Source organism: Pinus tabuliformis, chromosome 6, assembly GCF_031772625.1.
Source record: "Pinus tabuliformis cultivar Carrire ecotype Pingquan chromosome 6, CPIR1, whole genome shotgun sequence".
NCBI lineage: Eukaryota > Viridiplantae > Streptophyta > Pinopsida > Pinales > Pinaceae > Pinus > Pinus tabuliformis.
This window is the reverse complement of record NC_142292.1, coordinates 471,793,534-471,816,745: the sequence shown is the minus strand read 5'-3', so window position 1 is coordinate 471,816,745 and position 23,212 is coordinate 471,793,534.

Here is a 23,212-nt window from a genome sequence, read left to right as displayed (position 1 = left end):
ACATTGTCATGACTCACCCATTGACTCTAATCTCTCGCCCGATACCACATAACCCTGCGCACTGCTCAGTGCTTGACTATCAAGTTTCAACCCTCGGATCAATGGACTGGTCACTGCTCCTACTCGGTGTGACTATTGCTTCTCGGCATCATAGGATCTCGGCGTCACATCCTACAAGCTCATAGTCATGGCAAGCCGCAGACTCTCGACTTGTAGAGTCACGACCTACAGTTCCCACGCTCACAACCCACGAACTCACACTCAACCACTTTATCCTTGATCCCTGGTGCATTTTTAAGAGTGACCTGCTCATTGCCATTGCCCACAAGCTTCCATTTCTCCTAGATCCTGACTGCTGCATTGGGCTTCAGCTACAGGCAAGCCACCTTAGTCCATCAAGGTGTTGCACTAGGCTACTCTTGGTCCGCTCTCACGTTGCCCTCCAACAGACCACAAGCGTCCAATACCAAGTCCTCTCCTAGGACCACTCATCCACTAACATCCAATTCGACACAAATACATCAACACATCACATACCTGCATTCTCAAGGGTTGATGTCTTCTTGATGCAAGTACAATCTTTGGTTAAGGTTTTTTCCAAGTTGCTACAATACCCTTTTCATGCCTACCAAACCTTGTCAAACATTGCGGCCTCCCTTCAAACATTTTTTCTCCAACTCGTTGTTATCTTAGGCTTAATACCTACTCTCAAACATGTGCCACAACCTCCCTGTGCAAGAGAACCAAGGCATGCGTCCTCCTACCAGCGTCTTGACCCCCTGTCCAAGGTGATCTAGGCTTGCGGCCTACTTGTAGCAGCCGCCCAAGGATGTGTCCTGCTGATATGAAGAGAAACCACCCAAAATCTGCCCCAAGACACCATCCAATCCACCCTCAACAAATGCGTAAGCCTCCTATAGTTGCTTGGCCCTATAAGAGACACCAAAAACACATGCAAACAGTCTTGAAAAAACTCGTCTAGCTTCCTTCTCTAGCTCGGCTGCCTCAGTGATGTATTCTCTATGAATGCATGGACTTGGATGATGACAAATGACCTCCAACTCACCTTGTATGTATATCTTTCACAAGGGCTTCAACAAACTATCCTCGTGGGCTTGTACAACTGTCACAAAACACAAGCCTACGTGACTTGTCACCCATAAAACCCACCAGCCACATAAAAAATTAATATCTCCACTTCTAGAGTTCGGATTTGAGTGATTTTCGTTGCCTCTTTCTCCTCTTGAGGCCCTCTTTCACACTCACAAGCTTGGGTGCAAAGCCCACAGTACTTTTGTGGTGCTCCAACCTCCAAACCTCAAACCCTAGGGCTTGGAGTACCTCCCAAGCTACCAAATCTCAACAATGCATTAAGAAAAAGGGAAAATCGAAATGCTAGTGGAATGTGTGGGCCAGCAAGAGGGCCATTTGAACCATGACGGGAGGAGGTTGAATTAGTGGAGAGTGGGCGCCACCAAGGGAGGATAACGGGTTGGAGTACTTAAGGCAACAAAGGAGCATTTTTCTCGACATTTTGTCTATCTAACTCAGAAATCGAACTCTCTTATAGTTGTTGAGCGTAGGAAGAATAGTGTTGTTTATCACAAGAGTTCCAAGTGGAATTCCACCCTCATTTCTAAGAACTTCAAGTGTCTCCCTAGTGAGGTTTTTTGGGAGTCCAATTCAAGGATTCCACCAGAGCTTTGATTGCAGGAGTTATCCAATTTTGTGCACTTCTTAGGTGCAGAGGCAGTTCGTGGGTCACATTTTGTTGTAGCTGTAGTGGGTTGATGGATCCAAGGATTTGCGAAGAAATTGTTTACCTTGAGTCCGGAATTTTGGCACCATTTTGCAGGGCTGAAGTTGAGGAGAAGCTAAGGGTTGAATTTCTCTATTTCTGGCAGGGCATAGAGGTCACTGGGCAAAGTCTGCACAGGGGTTAAAGGAAGAGGAGTTTGGAGCAGTTAGGGGCTTGATGAAGAAGGCATTATCGAAGCCATTCCAGCACTTCCACCTGGGTTTTACATAGCTTGCATGAGCAAGCCTAGGTTCCATTGTTATCACTCATATGTACCCATTTCTCCAATTTTAATGGCTTAGCTAATTTTCCCTATTTTGTTGGTGTATTGATTTATGTGTTTGAGTTTTAATTTCGGCATGTTGTTCCTAGTTCATATCTCTATATTTACTGTTAATTCCCTAGTAGTAATATTACATTCTCGTCATATGTTGCTTAATGTGCATAGCTGGTACCATATGCACCACTCGGTTGTTTTTCCCCATTGAACCTTGGGGGAAATTTAACTGACCTTTTTTTCCGTCACCTTTTGTGTGTCAAAACCTTTGGGTTGTTTGCAAATAGTTTTCCTTGAATAATACAGGAGCATGATACTCCCCATTTCACCTTTTCAGCCTTTGAACCTACCTTTTTTCCTCATAGATATTTCTTTCAGTCTCTTATTAACCTGCTTTAGTCTCTTCTCTTTTTGTTCCTTCTTTTTGGTATGTTGTCCTACATTTGTCTCCTTTAGGCTGATCTATTTTTCCTTCTCCTTCTTGGAATTTCGTTGGGACAGTCACAATGCTTTCCCTTAGGACATTATTTACTAGTTGTATAAGAGTGAGGCTCTTCTTTTCTCCTTCCATTTTCTGATCACCTTGAACTTAGTATCCCAACTCTCTTTATCATTACCCTATTGTATGAAGGAAACAAAAAGGAAGAATTAGATAATTAGGCTTAATGGTAGTCACTTTTCCTCCTTTTCATCCATGCTTCAAGTCAATTTTATGTCCTACCTCTTACATAGCTACGCTAGGATGTTCAAAGAGCCAACCACACTCTTACACAAGACCTATTGTAGAATTATTCCTCGGGAGTTCCTTTACACAAGTTTGTAAGCCCTCCCATAGGACCTCTTACCGGCTAGTTTGTATTGGGTTGGTTCTGGAAAATTGCTCCACCACCATGACTGATATCACAAATATGGAGCATGCTTTGGTGTCTGGATGTCCTAGATCTCAGGCTTGTGATGTCTCTAGTGAAAATTCAAAATGGAGTGACTTCAAATGGCCCTGATAATAAACATGAATTGGTTTCTCTTTATGTTGAAGTAAAAACTCGAGAGAGTAGCACTGTGTCAGGATAACAGTCAGCTACAGAGATTGGAAGCAGTTTTGATCAAGTTATATTGTCTCACTAGCATGATGACTATCACATGATGCTAAGAATTTTGAAAGCCGGGATTGCTTTTGGTGATTTGTGGATGCTGGCATGCGTGGTTGTGAGAGCTATTGTTGGCTATAAACTCAACAGATAAAGGGTGTGGCTTCCTGGGATTTATCTGGTTGATTATGGTGGCTCTTATCATCATTGGTTTGGTTTGTGGTACCCACTGTACGAGGACAGGAGCCACTTGCTAGTGACGTTTGAGCTAAATGATTACCTCAAATAATGGTGAATATAGTCTTGTTTCCTTTGGTGGGTACAACAGAAGGTACAACAATAACTACATGCTCTAAACCAGTCACAAGGGGCACAGTGAAGCCTATTTGTAATCTCTGATAACTGTCCACATTAATTGGAAAGCTGAGACATTTTTTAAAGCATGTTCCTGCATAAAATCATTTTTGTTTCTTAACACAAAATTAAGGACACTGCATGGGAAATTTGCTGTACAATTTGGAAATTTGGAGAAACAGTTACAGTATATTTGGATCAGCGGGAAGATACCACAGTTTGAGGAGATGATCATGAAACTCTGCCTGAAATAGATGGTCTTTCCAGGTTGTAGAACCCACTTGAAAACTACAGATATGAAATGGACTTATAAAAGAGAATGCCTTGGCTCTTGTTGCTCACATTTTGGTTACAATAAAAGGAAGCTCATCACTCAAGATGAAGAATTGGCATCAAAGGAAGATGAATGGGGAACAACTGTCACCACCATATACAATGGGACTTCTAGACGTACTCTATTCTATAATTTTTCAGCCACATGAAGTGAACAGTGACTATGCTCTGCACTTGAAGGTTGAGGAAGTGTTCTGGATGAGCCAGATGATAGATCCTCCCTTACTTTGTCTTGAGAGTGAGGCTTATCAGGTGCATTTTAAGCTGTTGGAGAGTGTAACAAATTGCAGAGCTATTCACGACTCCAGCACACGCAAGATATTGAAAAATATCACTATATATATGTATATACCTTAGCAACATTGAAGTAATATTTAGTAGGACCGACATACACAATAGTTTAGGATCGACATCAAAAAGTATCAAATGATGATGTAACTTGTAGTGATGACCTATAAATTAACCTCGGCTGACATGCACTTTAAAAAGAGCAGACTTCAAATTCTTATTTGGTTCGAGCCGATTCCTGTAAGTTTGATATTGAAGCAAATTGAAAAGGGTTGGTCCCTTGTTTGGAGGTTATTCCAACTGTCATTAAAAAGGAAAGTCCCAGCTCTTGGTTTTCTTGTTTGAATACATATTAAGGGACAGAGTGGCTTGTTGGTTTGATCAATCAAGGTTCGGGAAACATGTGGCAGCAAGAGGAGGGGGTATGTCAACGCCTATTTGAATTTCTTATAAAGGTCCTCAATATTAGATTACTGCCTTTAAGAAAACCACAACATCCACATGAGACTTTGGATGGTATTTGCATATGCTTGATCGGGACATTTCCATTGAGAACCAACCTCTGCACGAGAGTAATATGTCCACCTTGGAAAAGGTTAAGGGTTTTGTTTGTGTAATAAATGGAAGAGGTGCATACAATTGGTGAAGTCTTTGAAGCTGGATGTTCCTCCTTGGAGCTTGTTACCACTAAAACAAGCACCTTTAGCTTAAAGTCCCAAAGATAGGGTACTACCCTTGTGAAACTAGGAGGTTGGCTGTTGTCACCTCACCAATTCTCCTCTGCACTTTAGGGTAGGGTAGGGTAAATGAATCATAAACAAAATGGAAAAATGGATTTACATAGCTGGGGAGTGGTGGATAAAAGTGAGACTAGTGCCTTCAATTGCTTGTGCAATGGAATCATGTGAAAAAACTTAAAGAGCAGTTTTAAAGGAATATTAAGAGGTACCAAGCATTTGCTTGATATGCACAACTATGCACCTAACTTGGTTGTTTAATGTACAAGTGTGGTGGTGGAGAGTGTCCTATTATCTCCTAGGGAGGTACCCAAGTACTTTTCATGGCAACACATAGTAAGTCCAAGGAGATGCAATTCAAAAGCCTTCTAATTCATGTGATGATTATTTATATGATATTCCAAACTTACGATGGTCAGCCATACTCTTATGTCCTTTCATCTTGGATAGGATTTGAGGCCTTGATGGATCTATTGGGGTTATTCCAAGTAAAATTCAGCTCTAATTGGGAGTGGTTGGCATGAAGTACATGAGTAAAAGGGTGGCGGATATATTTTACATCGCATATCTTGTTTTTTAATTTGCATATGGCCTAAAAGACTTTGTATCGCCCACGCCAATGTGCTCAAGTTGAAAGGATAGTCAATGTCGGTACTTTCAATAGATGCAAAAAAGAATTGAGCCATTTTCATGCCAACACATGGAATAGAAAATGTAGCAAGATCCTACTTTAAATTCAAATCATGGTCAAAGGAGGAGCATTGGCTTTTACAAGCCAAACACTATCATCTCCAAGTCCAACGTTCCACTCCTAAGGGTCAATGTTCCAGTTATCATGCAAACGAGGGATCATTGAAGGTATTGTCCAAGGGAATCTAACTAGACATTAGCTTCCCAAGTGGAATGTTAAAACGATATATTAATCAAAGCAAGTGGATGGTGGGTCATGAAGGGAGAAAAAGCAAAGCTGTAAGATAAAGGGAAACTGTAGCATATTTTGTTGGGCTGAAGCTTACCTAGTCCGCCCGTGGGGTCAAAAGAAAATAAAAGTTTGACCAAGCGTCTCTCAAGTAGTTTTGTGTGATTTTTGTGTGGGCCAGTACCTCCACTTGCAAAATTGTGGCCTCATACAATGCAGCCACTAGCAAACAAAAGGTGGGTTGATGCCATACATGAGAGAAAATTGTGATTGGTTTAATAATGTAACAAGGTCCCATGCACAAACTAAGCCAGAATGACTCAGTCTAGTCAATCCGCAAGCCCAAATGTAGTCGTAGCACACACGTGACCTGAATTTTCTTCAATTTAGCTATTGGTGCGACTCCAACAAGTTTTTTGGTTAATATGAATTGTGTTCAACACATGAAATGTCAAATCAAGTGGATCATTACGCCTTCAATCCAAATATTTGTCAAAACAAGAAAATCGACCCCCCTTTTTGGGTAGATATTTTTGCGAAAATTATTTTTAATGCAATGACATGGTCTCCAACATTTTGATGACAAGTCAAATAATAATAATTTGGGAAAGAGTCAAAATATCCATTATCTAGTTGTTACAAGAAAAATTATATAAGGCTAGACCCCCCCTTTCCTTTGAGGTTGTTGTTGAACTATGAGATCATATGCCATTTAATAAAAAATATTTTCCAAAGTAAAAACAATTTTATTTGGGTTGATCATTCTATGTTTCTTTTTCTTATCTTGCTACAATAGTGTTTCATAAAATAGATACAAGTATTCTAGGTTTCTACATTGTGACTTGGTTGATCCATCGATGGACAACAAGTCATGGGGAAGGGGATTTAAGGGCAGTAGACCTCCTCTAGCACTTTGTTGGTGCTAAGAGGTAGTCAAACCCAATTGTGGCACAAAACATTATTGGGGGTTTCTTTAGCAAGGGTGAGATCCTACATGGTGTCATAGCTAGCCTAGTGGTTGGAAACATTTTGAAGGAGAATACATTTCTATTTGGGAGCTGCTACCACAATTCTAGAGTAGAATTTGGTGCGATAGTTGCTAGACTCCAATCCCATTATATAGTCCAGACTCCATAGTGCGTAGCTGACTTAGAAGAAATTGTGATTGCAATATGGAATTCTAGGAGGTAAGATCATGGCCAAGTTAAGTCGCATTATTATAGCCAATCTAAAAAAATTATTATATTCCTTTTATTTTTCTGTTTTATAAAAATAAAAATAAATGCAAAGGATGCTTGCTGAAGGAGCTGTGCAGCCCTAGCCAACAAACACAACAAGAAGCACGCAGCTTCCCCTCAACGACCTCCTACTACGGGGGACTGAGCACCATGGACGCATCAGAGGACGGAGAGCTTCTCCCAGATCAACATCAAGAAAATGAAGGAACAACAAAAGCTTTCGCCTCTCTCATTTCTGTAATGGGCTCGACAAAGAACAAACCATCAATCACTAAGTTTGTTAAAATATTGGAAGACATTCCTGAAATCTCACTCCCTCCTGCCCTTCCTCGTAGAGCAGCACTTTCTTTGGCAGAGCGTGGATTAGTGGGGCAGTCCACTGGGTTATGGTCATCACCCAAAATTGTGCAAAAATGGGTAGAAAGGAACTGGACGGCGTCAATAGATGGGAAAATCTCAATTAGGTTTTGTGGAAGAGGTTACTACACCTTTCACTTTGAAACCAAGGACGATCGAGATCCGATATTTAGGAATGGACCTTATTTTATGGATACAAGGAGATTGTATCTAAATAGATGGATGCCAGATTTCGACCTAGAAATGGATGTACCCAATGCCATCCTCGTTTGGGTTAGACTGCCACACCTTCCCCTTCACTGTTGGGGGGATGATTCGGTCAAAGCCATAGGAAATGCAGTTGGGAAATATATAGACAAGTGCGAGCCAAAGGAAAATATGCATGCATGTGCCAGAATCTGTGTAGAAGTGGATCTTGGGAAAGGGCTACCAGAAGCCATCAAAATCAAAGTGGACCAGTGGACGCACATACAACAGCTGGATTATGAAAAAATCCCCTTCAAATGCAAGGTATGTCACAAATATGGTCATTTTGCAAATAGATGTACAAAAAAAAAGAAAATGAAAATGAAAAGAGTGAAGATCCGGAAAACAAATGGGAACAGGTTAAAAGAAAGAAGACAGTCCACAAACAACCAAATCTATCTTCGTCGCAGCCCTCCACATCCTCTGATCTCCACCCTCCATCACCAAAAGAAGATAATAATCCTCTTACTAGCCTTAATCCTTTTGAGCCTCTAGATCCTTCAGGCCCCCCATCCCTTGGACCAAGATCCAGATCCCCACAACATACCTCCAACCCCCCTGCATCCCCTCCTTGATGACCTGCATTACTTGTCATTCCTTTGATCATTGAAGATGTCCCTGTTGTTATCATCATCAAGTGATGTGTCCCTTCCATTCGGACACTCCTTCGCATAATGGCCGAACTAGTTATTTGCCTCTCCTTCCACCCTTAGATCTGGTCTTCCAATGAAGTGATCTTTAGGTAGTCCATATTCCACTGCGTCATTCTGATGATATTCTTTGCTTCGACTTCATTCTTAGTGAATGAGAAGAGGGATGATGATCCCATTGATCCTTTTGTCTTGTCCCAACTATCTTTGGTGATTGCTCTTTCACTCTTGCTTGGGCATTGTCTTCACCTCAGCTCTGATACCATGTTAATTTTAGGTATGTTCTATGCTAGAGCAATTTATTTAAATTTTCACAGTTAGCAATCACATAAGCATTAAAGTAAACTGCAGATAGAACATAAATATAAATCACAGAAGACAAGCCAAGACAAGAGTACACAAGATGTGGCGCCAGCCAGGGACAAACCCCAATGTGGGGAAACCCTTGATCAATTCTTCTTTTATGTTCTTCAAAGTTCAGTAGAGAAAGAGAGAGAAATAGTACATTTACAATAGAAGTCAACATTTTGACTTTCGATATCTGCATGAGATCAGTTGAAGACATATTGCTTCAACTGATTCTCTAAGGTGACTCCTTCACCTATCATAGTGATGCATCTTGTCCACTTGCTACACCTCTACATACTGCACCATGCTGCACTAATCATGACCATGTTATGCAGTTCATGTTGCTGCCCCTGTCACTGATCTGCTCTAATCATTGAGTTGTTCTTCAACATGGATCTATACCCAGTGTTGTACTCATTGTTGATCTGCCCTTAATGCTTGCTACCTGTCACTTGTTGTTAAGTTATGCAACAATAAGTATATCAACCTTAGTTGCTTGCTATGGCTTGCAGCCTAGCAAAGCAGCTAGGCTATATTTCCACCTTTCAGCGGACCTGAATTATCACGCTATCACCTACAGCAATCCAAGTTTATATCAATTAGATGACTGCAGCGGATAGGACTTCTTAGACTATGGATTAGGGCTGCGTATGAAGTTGCCTTGGACATCTTAACAAGTCTAACACTATACTCCTTTAACTTAGTCCTCTAACCTTATACTGTCACAAAAGAGATACCCAAACCATGCCACTTTCACGCTGACATCTTGTTTTGATTAGAGCACATTAGATCCACCCTTAACAGTGGATTTGGACCACTTAGAACAGTGAATTTACATTCCTCTTGACAGCGAGTAGTAACACCTAAATGAGGCCAGCTTTGACTGTGTATAGTAGCCTCCATTTGACTGTGGCTAGCTGCAGATAGGAGCATATCTGAACGGTGGCAATGGCTCCTTATTTCTGCATGTAGGGCTTCTAAAGCACCTTCATATCTGCGTCTAAGACTTCCTTGAGACCTACGGCTAGAGTACCTTTGGATAGCAGCTAGGCTTCTCTTTCAGCTGTATAATAGACCTCTTTATTGCGGCTAAGTCTCCTCCTTATTGCATATGCATGATCTTTAGGTGACTGCGTCCTACTCTCCTTTAGGACTGCTTATTGTAGCCTTCTAGGACAACAGATATAAGGTCTCCATGTACAGTGTATAAGGTTTCCTCATGAACAGTGTATAAGTAATTGACTGCGTTGGATCAGCTAGGGCATCATCTGCAGCTAGTGTATTGTTTTGTGTCTCTCCTTCACCAAAAACCAAAGACGTGGAGAGGAGGAAATCACATGAAGAATGTGTGTGCAAATGACTTCAAATCCTCTTCTATTTATACTAAAACGTAGATGATGAATAGACATGTCTATTGGGCTTCTGAGCCTACTCAAGTTGTTGACCGACTTGACAATTTATTTTATAACATAAATAAATTCATAACTTCATAAATACTTATCGGAATCGAATGATCTTTAGATCAATCCTACACCTCTTGATGGTAGGGATGAAATAAAAATATCAGCTGCCATAAATAAGATGACCCACATGGAGTTTGGCCCTAGTTGCCAATTTTAACACTCTCTCTCAACTAGGGAGAACTCCATCCGCTGATCTATATGTTCGACAATACTGTCTTTGCCATCAGTGCCCAGCATTGCTCTGCTCAGCTCTGATGGCTCTTCTCAGCTCTGCTCTGCCCTACTCAGCTCTGCTTAGCTCTACTCAGCTCTGCTGGCTCTGCTCTGCTTTGCTTAGCTTTGCTGAACCATGAAGAAGAAGAATTGATCGAGAATGTGTCATACCATTCTCCACTAACCCGAAGTTAGTCTCAGAGTGTGTACCACTGGTCCTAGACCAGTGCTTAACTGACCTGAAGTCAGTGTCATAGGAGGTACAACTCTTACCACTGGTCCTAGACTAGTACTCTACTGACTCGAAGTCAGTCTCATAGTATGTACCACTGGTCCCAAACCAGTCCTCTATTGACTCGAAGTGTCATAGTGGGTACAACTCCTACCACTGGTCCTAGACCAGTATCATTGATCCTAGATCAATTAAGGTCATCCTAGCATAGGGAGTACAGTAGATACAACAATGCATCCATCGGTACTACTATGGTCCATATCTTCATGTCCCTGCTCATTGATAAGATGAGAGGTACTTCCCATGAGTCCCAAACTGCATGGGTAGGATGCCTCGACTGGAGAACTAATCATCCTGTCCACAGGAGAGCGAATCATCTTGTCCAGTGGATGCCATCGAGAACTAATCATCCTGGCCCATAGGAGAGCGAATCATCCAATTGCACAATCGCCATGGAGAACACATCATCCAGACCTCATAAGAGAACTAATCATCTTGCTACACAATCGTCATGGAGAACACATCATCCAAACCTCAAAGGAGAATTAATCATCCTGCTACACAGTCGCCATGAGGTGTCACAGGGAAAGTTTTGATTCTTTTACCCTGTACACGTACACCACCAGGGAATGGTGAGTCACCCTGTGGTCATATGTCGCCCCAAGAAGTACCCCGCGCCCCCTGGAGCTCCCAGAGCTCAGTACATCATACTTGACCCTCGTTAGAGGGTCTCTGAACGACACCAAGTCATTCTTGGAAAGTCAGGAATTTGACCTTTCATAGGGGCTTTGTCAAAATGTCGACGACCTGTTCCTCCATACCGATATGTTGGAGCCTTATAGCTCCCCGCTGCACCATATCTCAAATATAGTGGTACTTGATATCGATATGCTTGGAGCAATCATGAAATACAGGATTCTCTGATAAACGAATCCCACTTTGGTTATCACACAGGATCACAGTGATATCCAATGTAAATCCAAATAGCTCACTGAAGAGCTTTCGTAACCAGATTACCTCACAGGTGGCCATGCTAGCAACAATATACTCTGCCTTGGTGGTGCTCAAAGCCACCGACTTCTGCTTCCTGCTCATCCAGGATATCGAAGCAGATCCCAAGGAGAACCAGCACTGAGAAGTGCTCTAGTGATCCTCCACATTGCCTACCCACTCAACATTCAAATAATCATGTGGTTTCATATTTCTGGCAGTGTATCTCAATCCATGAGAGATTGTGCCCTAAAGATATCTCAGAAGATTCTAGGCACCAATCCAGTGAAGCTCAATCAAATATGAGCTTGCCATGCTAATTGCAAAACATATGTCTGGACGGAGGTTCACCAAGAACATCAATGCGAATGAGCTTATGAAACTCAGAGGCATTTCCCAAATCTGGTTTGACATCACTACCATATAAGTTCTGAAAGTTAAGATCCTCGAGGCAGTCACAGACTTGCAGTTTATCTTTCCACATTAAGAATCCAACTCCCTCTGTCTTCTACAAATGAGAGGGTCTGCACTTGTCAGACATATGTGCCGGTATGAGAGGTCTATCATCCGCAACCTTCGGGTAATGGTTTGGATCGGTTTCACTCCTAGTGAATCTTAGCTTCATCCGACAGCTATCAATCCTCTCATACTATGCCCGGGGTGTTTTGCTTCAAGCCATAGAGGGCTTTCTTCCACCTGCATACGTGATATTCCTGATCATTAGTCTCAAACCCCTCGAGTTGTTCCAAACCTTTGGACCTGCTACATGAGGGGAATGGTCCCCTTGAAACATTTTCCTTTGGTACATTTCAGACATGTACTTTCATGCTCTTTTTGAATTCAAGCATTCCTGCCACCATCTGACTCATAGACCTCCGGTGGTATGTGTCAATGGACATGGTCCCCAGTGGACTTCCTACAACTTGATACAACCCTGAACTCAAAAACATCTTTGAAAATTCTATTTTCAAACATGTACCTTTCCATCGATGAGTGTCACCCTAAAACCTTTGACTTCCATTGCTGAAATGGACACCAAGTTCTTCTTGCGATCAGGTACATAAAGAGATTTATGTAAATGAATCGAGTTAACCTTATTCAATTGATGGATAACATTCCCTGCACCCTTTCCAGGATAGGTGGCATCGGCTCCAAGTATAATCCCACGATTGTTTCCATCTCTACCAAATTACAGAGTGCACCCTTCTATCTGATGAAGTGCCTTGAAGCACTACAATCAATAAGCCAGATTCCCAAAGAATCTGAACGAGAGGGCCAATACAAGATAACGCTTCTTTATCTTATCAGAAACAACATTTGATTCTTCATACCTGGGGTTCCTTGCTTTCTCTGAAGAGCCGGCCATGTCCTTGATGACTTGCATTACTTGTCATTCCTTTGATCATTGAAGATGTCCCTATTTTTATCATCATCAAGTAATGCGTCCCTTCCATTCGGACACTCCTTCGCATAATGGCCGAACTAGTTATCTGCCTTTCCGTACACCCTTGGATCAGGTCTTCTAATGAAGTGATCTTTAGGTAGGCCATATTCTGTTGCATCATTCTGATGATATTCTCTTCTTCGACTTCACTCTTAGTGAATGAGAAGAGGGATGATGATCCCATTGATCCTTTTGTCTTGTCCCAACTGTCTTTGGTGATTTCTCTTTCACTCTTGCTTGGGCATTGTCTTCACCTCAACTCTGATACCATGTTAATTTTAGGTATGTTCTATGCTAGAGCAATTTATTTAAATTTTCACAGTTAGCAATCACATAAGCATTAAAGTAAACTGCAGATATAACATAAATATAAATCGCAAAAGACAAGCCAAGACAAGAGGACACAAGATGTGGCGCCAGCCAGGGACAAACCCCAATGTGGGGAAACCCTTGATCAATTCTTCTTTTATGTTCTTCAAAGTTCAGTAGAGAAAGAGAGAGAAATAGTACATTTACAATAGAAGTCAACATTTTGACTTTTGATATCTGCATGAGATCAGTTGAAGACATATTGCTTCAACTGATTCTCCAAGGTGACTCCTTCACCTATCATAGTGCTGCATCTTGTCCACTTGTTGCACCTCTACATACTGCACCATGATACACTAATCATGACCATTGTATGCACTTTATGTTGCTGCCCCTGTCACTGATCTGCTCCAATCATTGAGTTGTTCTTCAACACAGATTTGTACCCAGTGTTGTACTCATGGCTGATCTGCCCTTAATGCCTGCTACCTGTCACTTGTTGTTAAGTTATGCAACAATAAGTATATCTATCTTAGTTGCTTGCTTTGGCTTGCAGCCTAGCAAATCAGCTAGGCTATAGTTCCACCTTTAAGCAGACCTGAATTATCATGCTGCCACCTACAACAATCCAAGTTTATATCAATTAGATGACTGTAGCGGATAAGACTTCTTAGGCTGTGGATTAGGGCTGCATATGAAGCTGCCTTGGACATCTCAACAAGTCTGATAATATACTCCTTTAACTTAGTCTTCTAACCTTATACTGTCACAAAAGAGATGCCCAAACCATGCCATTTTCACGCTGACATGTTGTTGTGATTAGGGCACATTAGATCCACTCTTAACTACGGATTTGGACCACTTAGAACAGTGAATTTACATTCCTCTTGACAACGAGTAGTAACACCTAAATGAGGCCAACTTTGACTGTGTATAGTAGCCTCTATTTGACTGCAGCTAGCTGCAGATAGGAGCATATCTGAACAGTGGATCAAGGGCTCCTTATTACTGCGTGTAGGGCTTCTAAAGCACCTTCATATCTGCGTCTAAGACTTCCTTTAGACCTGCGGCTAGAGTACCTTTGGACAGCAGCTAGGGCTTCTCTTTCAACGGTATAATAGACCTCTTTACTGCGACTAAGTCTCCTCCTTATTGCGGATGCATGATCTTTAGGTGAATGCGTCCTACTCTCCTTTAGGACTGCTTGTTGTAGCCTTCTAAGACAACGGATATAAGGTCTCCATGTATAGAGTATAAGGTCTCCTCATGAACAGCGTATAAGTAATTGACTACATTGGATCAGCTAGGGCATCATCTGCAGCTAGCGTATTCTTTGTGTCTCTCCTTCACCAAAAACCCAAGACGTGGAGAGGAGGAGATCACATGAAGAATGTATGTGCAAATGACTTCAAATCCTCTTCTATTTATACTAAAACGTAGATGATGAATAGACATGTCTATTGGACTTCTGAGCCTACTCAAGTTGCTGGCCGACTTGACAATTTATTTTATAACATAAATAAATTCATAACTTCATAAATACTTATTGGAATCGGATGATCTTTAGATCAATCCTACACCTCTCGATGAGAGGGGTCCAATAAAAATATCAGCTGCCATAAATAAGATGACCTACATGGAGTTTGGCCCTAGTTGCCAATTTTAACACTCTTTGCAATTCATCTTATAAGATAATAACAAAAATAATTTCAAATAGAATCAAGGAAGTGCTTCCAATAATCATATCTGAAAATCAAGGAGGATTTGTGCCCAACAGGCAAATCATAGATAATATAATTATTGTACGGGAAGTTGTACACTCTAGTATGCTAAGGCAAGAAAAAGGCCTCATAATCAAACTAGATATGGCAAATGCATTTGACAGGGTCAACCATCCATATCTAATGGCTGTCCTTCAGAAACTTGGGTTCTTAAGAGAAATAATGGAAGTCATACAGGCATGCATTTCTACTCCATGGATTTCCCCCCTCATAAATGGAAGACCCAGTGACTTCTTTCAAAGCACAAGAGGCCTTAGGCAAGTTTGTCCTCTCTCTCCCTTCCTATATAGTATAATGGCGGAAACATTAAGTAGGGCTCTAGAAAAACAAAGAAAGGAAAGAAATATCACAGGGATCAGAATAGAAAAAGGAGGAAAAACAATATACCACTCACTCTTTGTTGATGACACATCACTGCTGGGAGGGGCATCAACAATAATAGCAAGGAGGTTCAAAAAAGTTCTGGATGATTTTTTACAGGTTTCAGGTGGGCTATTAAACAATACAAAATGAAGGATATATGGATAGAATACCTCTCCCAGAACTATGCAAAGGATCTCACAAATCTTAGACATCCCTGTACAGGAAAAATGGACACATTTCTTTTACCTGGGACTTCCAATCTCAAAAGAGAACATGAAGACAGAAATATGGACTAAACAAATTGAAAAAATGAAAAACAAAATGCAAAGTTGGGGTATGATGTGGCTGAATATGGCAGGGAGGGTAATACTAATCAAAGAACTCCTTGCAGCACTACCTATCTATCAATATGCAATAATCATGGCCCCAACAAGTGCCCACAAACAAATGGAGTTAATCTTAAGAAGATTTTTGTGGCAGGGGGGGAAGCAAGAAAACAAAAAAATTAGCCTGGTCAGGTGGGAGCAAGTAGTACTACCTTATGAACAAGGAGGCCTATCAATACGGATACCTGGGCTCATGAATGCAACACTGGGAATGAAAATAGTATGGAGACTAATTACAGGAAAAGAGCGTTGGTGGAAAAAGACTCTTGTATCAAAATACATGGATGGCACCAGGAAAAGACTGCTTAATGGAAATATCTCAATAAGACAATGCACCCAAGTATGGAAGTTGGTTAAAAAAACAATTCCATTAATGAATAGATACATCTCTAAAATCCAAGGAAATGAAAAAACAATTTCAACTTGGGAGGACAGAATCATGGGAAAATAACCACTATAGACTCATCCAGAAATTGAAGACATACAAGAGTGGATGAAAGGTAAAGGTTTCAATACTTTACACTCAATCTCTCAATGGAACCAAAAGGAATGGCAAGATTGAAAAATCTCAGCAATTCCGGCAGATCTAGAAGGGCGTTGGGGCAAAATCAGGCAGCTCCTAAAAGGGGCAGCGCCAATCCACCATGATGAGGAAGATGATTATCTCTGGGACCCAAGCGGTGGACATTACACAGTTAGGACTGGATATAAAATCCTTCAAGAACAACCAAATCAACAAGACTGAAATTCTTGGAAAATAGCATGGAAATCAGAAAGTCTGCCTAAGATCAAAATGTTCATCTGGACTCTTTTAAAAGGGAGAATATTGACCTGTGAAAACTTAGAAAAAAAAGGCTTTCAAGGCCCAACACGATGCCCATTATTCATGCAGGCTAAAGAAAATATACAACATTTATTCCAAGAATTCACTTTTGCCAAAGAATGTTGGCAACAACTGATAAGTCCATTGGAAATAAGAATAAATTTTGAAAAACCCTTGCTGGATTTTCTTCAGACCTTTAAGAAGGCCTACCCATACACAACAAAGAAGAAAGTCACAATTCAGAGAATATGGAAGTGCATTCCAGTAGTTCTATGTGGGCGAATTTGGTTGACATGAAACAAGTGCATTTTCAAAAATCAAATTCCAAGGATAGGGAAGACCCTCTCAAAAACGTGGGGATTAACTTCTAAAATCCTCAACGTCAAAGGAACAACACCAACAAATTATAACACTCTTCAACAAGAAGAGCGAGATTAGCTCAGGAAAGCTATAATAAATAATAATGGACAAAAAGGACAGAGGAAGATAAACTCGCAAAATATATGGAAAATAAGAATGAGCAAAGAGGCACTGACAAACTGGAGGAAAAATCAGAATAGATATTGTCTATACTTTGATGGGGCTTCAGAGCATAATCCAGGAAAGACAGGGGCAGGGGGAATAATCCTCGATTTTGATGGGAAAGAAAATGTCACATATGAATGGGGATTGGGACAAATCTCAAATAATAAGGCAGAAGCATACAACTTGTTGATGGGAACAAGAATAATAAAAAAAAAAAGAAATTCAAAATCCTATCATAATAGGAGACTCAGCCATAATAATAGAGGCAATGGCAAGAAACAAAAATCCAAGCAATGAGTTCATGAACAAAATTTTTAGAAGAATTAGGAAGAACTTGGAAGGCTCTGGCGATGTAATCTTCAGACATGTCTTGAGAATTCACAATCAACAGGCGGATTATTTTGCAAACCAAGCAGTGGAAAAAATGAAGGGCATGTTCGTGAAAACCAGGAGGAATATCACAACTTTGTTCCTTAATAACCAACAAAAAATCACAAGTATAAAGCTCACCAAAACCAAGGGAAAAATCACAATGATAAAAGCAATAAATCAAAAAACAACAGTGAATAAACAATAAAGGACATATCAATGCAGTAACAACCAGGAAATCACGGGAATACAAAGGAAAAATCAGGGAACTTCAGAGTCTTGTATGAGCAACATCAGGAAGGACGATTGCAATCTTGGTCACAAGAACCATGTTGTAGTCTATCTCATCGAAGGTAGGTCTCAGGCTGTGTTAAAGCACTACCAGAATAGAGGGTGCATTCACAGAAATCGCAGCAGCAATCTCAATGAAGAAATCTTCATTTTCCATGTTAGTATAGTGTGACTTTGGTTTCAAAGCCCCTCCCTGTCTTCTCTAATAGCCCGCAATGTTGCCTCTGTTCAGCGTGCAAACTTCATCTTAAGCCCCCACCTTTCTTCTTACCCAGCTCACTCACCCTGTATCCCTTCACCCCCTCCACTCATCGATCCATTGTAGTGCAAAGCCCTTCGAAGCATCCACGCCCTCCATCTGCCCCTCCCATTATCTTAGCCCTCCTCCCTGACTGTTATAACCAAATTTTGGTCTTCCTTCAATTATGTCGTTCGCAGGGACTTCAACTCTATCAGAATACACGGGAAAAACCCGACCGAGCGCTTGAACCGGATTTCAAAAAAACATTCACCCGCAACTATAATTATCGATGGGTCCGCACTCCCAAGCCATTTGCGTAGCATTGCTCCTTCCTTTCTTCGACCTCCGATCAAATCAGGATCGTTGAGCTTACGCTTGATTCAACGGTTATCACTTTAGCCTGATCATTCAAACTTGCGGGACAATCCTCCATCGTCGATTTGTACTTAATGGATCTGACGGTTCACATCGATTTCGAGTAGATATCAAGCACGAAAAATACCCACCCGAAAAGTGTTTTCTCTCTCTCCTCCACTGCTACGTGTCGCTCGGTTAGTAGAATTGGGCGACCACTCCTTTTTACCACTTATGGTTTCTACCTCGCCCGAAATACCACTTCCGCATATAAATCCACTTTTATTCTTGGTTAACGTTCGGACTTGTTCGCGCCTGATGACCGTAGATTTCAACCATCGACGACTGCTATGGCTCCTCCAGATTCCTTTTTCACCAGTGCTTTTGGTTAATCTCCACCACTCATCCCTTGATTCCAATTTACGCGATTTAATCTTGGTCGCTATTCATCTGACAACCTCGTCCGTTGATCTCTGATATCTAATGGTTCCTGTGTACAACAAAAGGAAAGCGCTCAACATCAGCAGAAGAAGAAGTACCTCAAGCAATACAAAATCAAGGAAGCACAACAAAACAAGGAGCAGTAAGCAGAGCAAAAGGAAGAACAAGCAAACAAATCAAATGGAATTCAACCCCATTGAAAAGGCAGCAAGGAATGATGCATGCCCAGCATGCAAAGCGAATAAATTCATGATCCAATGCCTGCAAGAGTCACTCAAGGATGTCAGAAACAAAATGAGAATGGAGTATAGTTTCCAGAAAAGAAACATGGCAATGCAGAAAGAAGAAATCATGGAATTGAAAACCAAATGCAAACATCTAGAAGAAGCAGTGGCATATTACAAAAACAACACTACGAGCAATGAAGGAGAGAACTCGGTCAATTATGACAAGAAGAACCAGCCAACTCAGGAGCAATCAATCTACAAGACATGAAAATCTGTCAAAGAATCCATGACATGTAAATTTCTCTTTCTAGTAGGTCAATTTGTTAAGCAATATACTAGAATACTCATAAAAATATATGAAGTTTTGAACACAAGCTTAGGAGAAGAGACTGCGTTCCTATCTCATGGCTTAGATGTTTATCATGTTACAATCGATTTTAATAGGAGCTTGCTCCATCAAAGCTTTTGGTAATATATCAACTACCCGACCTTGTTAAAAAAATATAAAAATAAAAAATACTGAAATATAATAAATTCCTAGCTTGTGTTTGAAGTTTTACCTTACTAGTTAGTAGATCTTGGGGTTTAGGCATCAGAACTAATTTTATTACGCCAAGATATTTTACCTTGTGAATTTTTGCTCTTAAATTTATATTTTAATAGGGTGTTTCCTTGGGCAATAATTTTTAATGGTAACTCAAGAAATCAAAATCTTTTAATGAGATGGAAAAATGAATCAAAAAGTAAAAATTAAAAATTTTAATGGACCATAGGCCACGTTAAAAAAATTTAATGTTAAAGGGTAAATCTCTTTAATTTATTTTAAACTCCTTAGTCACCAAATCTTTTTAAACTTTAATTTTTTTAATGTTTTAATGTTTTAAAGATTTTTTTTGAAGGATTTTTAAAATGTTGTGATTTTTAAAATTTTTAGAATTTTAAATCAAAAATCAAAAAGGGAAAAAATCAAATGTCAAAAGAATTTTTATATTTTATATTTTTTTAGATTTTTTTGAAATTTTTATTTTATTTTAAATAAAAAACAATCAAAGTCTAAATGAAATAATGTAAAAAGAAAAGAAATAAAAAAAAAATGAAAACCAAAACAGTAATTGAACTTTAAAAGTGAAAAAAAAAAATCTATTTTAATCTTAAACTAACATATATATAATAAAAAGAATTAAAAAAAAAGTCGAATAATCTAAACTAACCCTAACACCTAACTAACACACCAATAATAATAAATAAATAAATAAAGAAGAAAAGAAAATTTAAATAAAACGTATATACAGTGTAAATGAAATAAAATTGAAATGGATCAAAATCTAAACTTTAAAAAAAATCAAGCCTACAACCTAACAGATATACAAATGAAATAAAGAAAAAAAAAAGGAAATGCGGCTAACCTAAAGGATATACACATAAAAAAATTGAAAGCTTTGCTATTGGTGTGTGTATTGTTTACAGCTCCAGCGACGGCAGAGGAATGGACGTGGAGGAGATGCTTGGAAGGTTACGCTGCGGATATTTTGCAGGTTGGGTAACGTTTGAGGGTGCAAGTCGAAGGAAATGAGGGCCGATGGAATGGGAGAGAAAGCCACGAATGCGGGCAGAGGGCTGCGTGAAGAAATGGAGGCAGCACGGAGGGTTCGATGGCGAGGAAGAAAGGTAAGCAGCGAGGAGGAGAAGGACGTGTGAGGAAGAAAAGGTAGAAGGAGAGGATGTGGGTTTTCTTTTTCGTTTATTTTATTTTGCAGGTACTAAGAGCAGCGTGAATGGTGATGGTTGAGAATGAATCGCTTTTGGAGGGAGGAGAAACTACATCCAGCAAATTGTGGACAACAGAAAAGATAATTTAGGGACACAGAAATTCGAATTTTCCAGAAACCCTAAAAAAAAATTTCAAAATTTTCTAGAGGAGAAGAATGCAGCAGAAAATCGAAAACCCAGGCAGCAAACCAACCAGCAAAAATGGTGGGCCAGAACCTCTTTAAATCCACCACCAGGAACTCTTAAAGAATTTCCAAAAAACTTAATTTAAAATTTCGAATCAACTTGCTTCAGATTTAACCTTGAAACCCTTAAAAAATTTCCAGATCTGAATTTAAATTATTTAAAACCCTTGGACTGCAAGATCTGGATATGATCCCTACAAAAAATGATGTTGATGAACCCAAGATATCGAGATCTTATCCTCCAGGGCCTAAATCTAGACTCGGCACAGTTTTCTCCCTCAGATCTGTAGGTGCAAGACAACAGGAAACACCCAAATGATATATACAATGACAAAAAAAAACTAAAACCCAGAAAACCCAAGTCAGAAAACTGAAAATAATTTTACAGATCTATATACATGAATGGCAGATCTATTAGATCTAGGGAGTGAGTCCAAATCCGCTCCCAGATCTGATAATCTGAGGCTCTCAAAAGCTAGATCTATCGATTTAGCATAGAAAAAATTAAAATTTTCAAATTTTAAGGAAGTATTGAGCTCAAAACCCTTTATGCATCACCCAAAAAAAATAAAATCTTATGATAAGCCCGAGATCAAATCAAGCTGGGCTCTTCAAAAAACACGGATCGGGAGTTGGCTGGTTCAGCCGAGAACTTTCTCGAACGCCTGATGATCTAATAATCAAGCATTTAGTGCAAAACTCAATTTAACCATCAACATAAAGCAAGAAAATGATAATAAAATTCAGATCAATAGAGATACCTGCTATTATATTCAAAACTTAAATTATCATTCAAACCCCAACAACTGAGCAAGATACCTGTACTCAAATCGCTCTTCAGAAAGCTATCATCAATGGCTAAAAAGAAATCTATGCTTGAAAATGACACATCTTACAGTATTTCCACTAAGAGTAACACCAGCAGAAATTTAACCCCAAAGTTTTTTTTATTGCTCATAAAAAAATTACAAGGGAGCTTTTCGCTTAGTACACGATCAAAGGATCAGATGAACTGACATACAATTGACCTCTTATTTAAAGATAAATCTTCCAACGGCTAGTTCGAGCGATCCTCGTTAAAGCAATCTCGACCGTTGATTAGGATTAAAATTTCTTTAAATCTCATCTGTCGAAATTTTAAAATCTTGAGGAAATTCAAATTTTTCAATTAAATGAAATTTAGTTAATTCAAAAATTTAATTTCCTCAAAATTTTGACTTTGACTTAACCCCAGGGACCAAAGGCTTAAAATTTAGCAAAATAATTAATTTACCTTAGTCCCTGGACCTCGTAAAATTTAATTTTTTAAGGACCGACGAATTTTGCTTTCAGAGAATTTAAATTTACCTAGGACCTAGAATTAATTAAATTTCTGACTAAGGATTTTAATTATTTTTTGCCAGAAAATTTAATTAATTAACCTATGAGGGGATAAATTATTTTTCCAACCCTCAAGACACTTTACATCATGATTTCACATTTCTTACATCTCAAAGGAGAAAACCCATTTGCAAAAGACCCTCACAGACTATCCAATTCTGCGACACAAATATAATCAAGCAGACCAAACAATTTGTAATAAAATAATCTAACCAAATGGTTAGGATTATTCCCAAATCACTTTTACAAAGACTCGATCTAGAACACTAGAAATCCCCTAAGATACAAGTGACAAAATCCATTCCGGATTTGGGGTAAGATTGAAGGAAAACTCTGTAGACCATCCGAGAATAGATTGGTGAGACAAAAAACCTCTCGAAATATAGATCGTCACCAGAAACGTAAGTTTACCTAGGTAATTACATACATGACACAGATCTCCTAAGATTATTTACATTATACACATGCAAAATGGGTTTACATTATAACATGATCCTCAGGCTGATGATGATAGTTGGATGGCAAGAACACATCGATCAGGCATTGTCCCTTTTGCGAAAGAAGGGGGTCTACTGCTATGGGTCGTTGACACATAGTGATCAACATCTGGCTCTACTTGGGGACACGTCGTTGCACTAGAGGAATGTGAGAATCCATAATCTGCATCCACGCAACACACAACATAAGTAACGTCCATCCAAAAATTATCATATAACGTTAAGCATAGGAAATATATAAGCTCTTCATTTATTAACTAGTCTAACAACATGAAAAACACAAATCTAACTACAA